We start from the raw sequence: 6,000 nt of genomic DNA, 5'->3' as shown, positions 1-6,000 counted from the left end.
TTTCATGAATATTCTTGACTTTTTTTCCCCCTTTTTCTTAACATGCATTTCATTGCCCCATACCTAAGTAAAGTTAAAAATTAAGAAAAATATATATTTTTATTCAATGAAAAATCCCTACCACAAGGCTGGTTAAGATGAAAATGGAAGATGTAATTAACAAGTGATTTAGACTTGCTTTAACCCTTAACCGGGTAACACTGTTGCTTATATTTTTTTGTCACATACTCCAAACGACACTTCCTGCGAACCTGATATTTTTTTTTACTTTGTTTGTTTCTCTCTTTTCTCAATATTTGACTGTTTGATAAAGATCAGGCGTTTAAATATATTTTCCATTTCACTTACGTAAACGAGCAAGCAGTGTCTGTAGGACACAGTGTACCATTGGTATGTACTTGAATGTATTAACAAATTTTTAATAAAAAATACAGTATTTAAAAAGACATCACATAAAAATATTATTAACGCTAAAATTGAAAAATATATGAGCAAATAGAACAATTTCCTAACACTACCTTCCGGAATAACATTTTTTCATATTCTATGCTGCAAAAATTACATCATCATGCAATTACGATGATGATGATGAATACAAAAATTATGGACATAGCAATGATGATTAGGTTAAATATCATGTTACTCGCTTGATTCCACAGCGATGAAACATAAAAATCTCGCATTAGAAGGGCAAGATCCATTTAAAACAATGCAGTGTCCGACAGACATTGCTTGCCCGGACACGTTACAAAAATAGCTTGCCCAGATAAGGGTTAAATTAATGCTTCAGACTTCATCCTGGATGGGGAATGGTAATATTAATATATTCAAAAAACTTCCCGCATATACGATTGTAATTCTTAAGCAACAAAGCAATCTTAACCTCAACTCAATACAATTTTAGATTTCCAATTATTCAATTTTGTCAAATACCACTACGCGTATGAAACAATGTAAATTCACTAATATAATATAATATACCCATGCAATTTGACATTAGCATGCACGTCCTTGTCATGGTGTATCAAAGTTTAAGTCTAATTCTTTACCATTTGTTATTTTTTATGTATGAAGTAAAAATATTTTGCTGTTTAATCTAAGTATTATAATTCATAATACCATAAAAAGAAAAAGAATGGGGATGATAATACACTTACCCCCCCGGAGCTCCTATATCATCAGCATGGCAAAATTTTAACTTGACTTTGGGAAGGTAGGATATTATATTCTTTCAGAGTAATAGTACATATGGTAACACTATTTCAAGCTACCTTATGCTTTGAAGGAATGTTGTTTCAATAACTGGATTATAAATACTTTCTTTTTTAAAATCTAGGTCAGTACATTATTTTTGCACTAGTATGGGCTAAGTATAATTAAGCAGATTAATAATAAACTTAGAATTTACTTGAATGATTTGAAATCAAAAACCAAAAGGGAGGTAATTCATACCAACATCACAATGAGGTAAATCAGCTGATGGCTGGTGTGTCTTGCCTCAGCATGGAGCAAAAATTTTTAAATAATCAGGGTTCCTACACAAAATCATGCAAGTTTTTCCAGGACATTTCAAGGATTTTCTACAATTAATCCAGGACAAGTGTACAAAGTAATCATGGCAAAATACACATCATTACATATTTCATTTTATTAAAAAAAAAAAAAAAACATTTTACATTTTTTTTAATGCAGGCTCCCAACTCTCCTTTCCACACCTTTCATTTCTTAGTATAATGAAGGTTATTTAATTTTTACAATAATACAGGAAAAATACAAAGGTAGAGAAAATGAACACATGTATACAAGTTTATAAAAACTTACCATCTTGCAGTAGCATCTCGTCCCTTGGGGTTTCCGGGACTTAGCCCCTAAAGAAAAACGGACGTATTGACGTAATTATCAATCACAATAATGCATAACTATCACACAGTCTTCTAAAAGGCGATTTTTACCCATGTAAATTCATCGTCTGTTGCAATGGATACGACAGCACTCCTAGCGGCATTGATGTCAATTATCGTTTTCTGGGGCAAGTCGCAAAGGAAGGCGTGGCCTACACACACCTATGCTACAGTGAAGGTCACATGCCAGCAGAGAGAGGAGGGGAAAGTGCAATGGATTTGAGTGCTGATTCGGGGCTAGTTCCCCGAAGTAAGTCCAGTTTTGTAGTCTAGAAGAAAAAAAATACCTATTTTTTGTAATTCATGTGAAATGTCATTATATTTTAAATTCTTTAAAAAATAAGCCCCGGCCAAATTTGAGGCCACGAGATGCCACTGCCATCTTGTATTACAAATAAACAAGTATAATATCTTTAGAAATCTTGGAATATTTAGGATAGCAACCAACTTTTTTTTAACTATTATCATGATCATTATATTTTCTAGTTTTTACACATTACAAAATACAAAAGAGCAAACTATAAATATATAAAATGCAACTGAATTGAACTACAAAAGAACAAGTTAGTAGAAATCTTACCAGATTTCTTGATGGTTCAGAATCAACATTCAGTATAATATACTCTGACTGTCTGTATTGTGCATGATAGTTTGTGTCATGAAAATAACGAAACAAAAATAAGATTAATAAACATGACAATATTACAACCCACTTTCAATTAATGATTTGGGAGTTCAAAAAAAAAAAATTAAAGGGATTCAGACACCTTATGAATTTCCTCCGATATCTTGGAAATTTCATCTACTGACTCACAAGGGAGTTTATCCAACTGGCAAACACAGCTATCACCGACGAGACGAAGAAAGGGAAATATGCCACGCGAGAGCATACAATGTGACAAAATGCATTACATAACACACGATACATGCTTGACACAAATCATGTGCAACGCACCCACCGCAACGTATCACCTATGGGCAGTCTGTCAGGAGATACCTCACAAGCAGAGCAAATAAGAGTAAGGAAACGTGAAATGGTGCCAGGAGGCCACAGTTAAACACAATTATCAGGTGTGTTGTAGTGGGATGGTATGTACGATAAGACATCATGAATCCAAATTCCGTATGTGTAACCCCGTATATAAAGGCTCACAAAAGAAAATAAGGACAACCGTTCTGTATGGAGGTACCATGTTGAATGTAGTGAATGTGGTCACACTTTTAATACAGGCATTTCATGCCAGTAGCCCATCTCTAACGGCAGAGGAGGTATATGTCGCAGACATTGCGAAGGATGTCATTGAAAGATGTACCGAAGATCCTGCGTACATCGTTGAATTTGCTACTTCCTTGGACTTTGACCAGCAAGACGATACGTATGCACACGCTTTGGAAGATACAGATGATGACATGGAAGAAGACTATACCGACCATTGTTCACCACATACTGTATCCATTGGATATAAACGAAGAGCAGTTGACTTTTGAAGGAGTGGACAGAAGCGACGTTGTCTCTGATCACCGTGCAAAATCAGTATAAGAAGGTTACCTCAACACAGCAACTACGAAGATGGAAAGATCAGGTATGTGCAGGAGGAACACGGAAAGAAAAGCTGTCGGGTTTCCAAATACGTTTTTGAAAACTTTAGTGATGCCGTGCAAGCACAGGTTCCAATTCATGATATTGATATTCAGAGATGGACTCTGCAAGCTAAAGCTAAATTTGACGTTCCTCAGTTTACAGCGTCACAGTTTTGGCTTTGGAAATTCAAGAAAATACAAGGACATCGTGTCCTGGAAGGTCACCAAATTCAATACACGCACATCTGCTTTCAAGGGGGGACATGTTCAGAACGAATGTGATGGCTTTGTGGATACTGTTAAATCATGTATTGCACAGTACTCTGTCGAAAATGTGTTTGACTCTGATCAAAGTGGTTTTAATTTAGAAATACACAGTGGTCGTACCCTAGCTATTAAGGGAATGAAGAAAGTGGAAACTATTGTGCAATCTGTTGCATCCACAACACAACACAAGGCTACACCATTCAACCAATTATTTCGGCCGAGGGAGAGGTGTTGTCTCCTCTCTTCATTGTTCTGAAGGAACCTGATGGTAGCTTTGGACCCTATGTCAACCGAACAGTGTTCCATCCAGCAAATGTGTTCATTGCAGCCTCTACATTGGGGAAACTGACAACGAATCACTTTAAGACCTGGCTCAAGGAGGTGTACTTTCGGTGCTCTACTATTGGATTCGTGGAGTGGACATAGTGATTTTGTTATGCAAGAGGTGACACCACGGGACAACAACATTACTCTGTTGACAATACCTAAAGGATTGACTGGCACTCTCCAACCATTAGATGTGTATGGATTTAGGATTTGGAAAAATTTCGTACGACGGTTTTCTGATCTTGTCCTGTTACTACACAGTGACAGTAATCTCCACCTACGCAATAACATTATCAATCTACAATCACTCACACATAACCAGTTGTCCTTATCCAGGTTTCGACACGTCTTCCAATATGCACGGTATATAAGAGTGGGTATCTTCCCGAAACGCCATCTCCATTTGAGAATCCAGTGGCATTCTGTTTTGGTGGTGACAGTAATCCGATGTGTTGTGGTGCAGTAGCAGTAATCAGATGTGCATGATGTAAATGAACATTATGTTTAAATCATTTTTTTGAGGAGTACCATTACTGTGATGACTATGTACATTGACACCGTGGAAGCAACAATGGGGCTGGTTTTCAATGTGATGCAGATCGGTTACCATAACGTCGTTTCGTGTTACTTTCTGGTGGTAATAAATGTTTTATACATGCCGAGTATTCATCTATGGAAATATCCTCTTGTGTCCTTGAGTATGGATATCACCTATATGATATCTAGGTCATGCTTGATAGGGTTATGGTTCCCATGTGCAGCTATTTTGATGCTCCATTACACTGCTCTGGTCACTCTTGTTATGACCATGCCTATTCAGGAACAACGGTGTCTATGAATTCGGCATCTCTCTACAATTGCACTGCGTTTGGTACAGACAATCCTACAGTTATGTGCTGTGTGTTCCAATTATATGAGTGTGTTCTACCTATACGAGATTTACGTGGTTTCGGGGTCAGATCCCCACTTCAATTTGTCCTCACCTTGACATTTGAGGGGGTTTTTGCCCCCTAAAACAGTTTTTTTAGCCGAAACAAAGAAAAAAAACATGTATTTCTTCCTTTGGCGCCCTCTATAAACCTGCTAGGTTTCATGGAAACAGATGGGGGACAAAGGGGGCAGATCCGCACTTCGATTTGTCCTCATCTTGACATTTGAGGGGGGAGTTGCCCCCTAAAAGTTTTTTTTTTAGCCAAAAACAAAAAAAAACGTATTTCTTTCTTTGGGTCCCTCTATACACCTACCAAGTTTCATGGAAGTCAGAGGGATACACAGGGGTCAGATCCCCACTTCAATTTGTCCTCATCTTGACATTTGAGGGTTTTTTGTGTGCCTAAAACAGTTTTTTAGCCAAAACAAAAAACTATTTCTTCCTTTGGGCACCTCTATACACCTTCCAAGTTTCATGGAAATCGGAGGGGGACACTTAGATAACCTCCCTTGTCAGTAGCTTTCTTCCTGTAAGCATTTGACTTTGCTAAAAGAGAAAAATCAGACTTCTTTTCAGCTTGAATAGCCATATCATCACTCAGCTTCCTGCAACATAATGTACATTGATTTCTAAGTCTGGCCTTTTTCTTCTTCAGCTCATTTACAGATTCTTTTACCTGTTGTCTCTTTAAACACTTCTCTTCGTTGGCTTGTTTCTTCTTTTGATCATCAAGGTACCGATGGTATCTCATTCTTGCCAAATGTGCACTTGTTATAAGCTCCTTTGTTATAACGAACTTGTGAACGTTTTGTCTTTTAGTTCATCACACACCAATCTTCTTACTACGAGACTACGGGCTTTCAAGTTTTCTACAGTAATTTCCTTATTAACCGAGTAACCACGTTCCACAGAGGCCTGTCCATGAGAAAGGGTCAGAACAAGTTTCACAACTTTCCACAAGTCACCAAATGTTGGCTTTTCCGGTCAAACTCT

The sequence above is a fragment of the Lepisma saccharinum genome, chromosome 10 (assembly GCF_977018435.1).
Source record: "Lepisma saccharinum chromosome 10, izLepSacc3.1, whole genome shotgun sequence".
Lineage (NCBI taxonomy): Eukaryota > Metazoa > Arthropoda > Insecta > Zygentoma > Lepismatidae > Lepisma > Lepisma saccharinum.
This window is presented reverse-complemented; position numbering follows the sequence as displayed.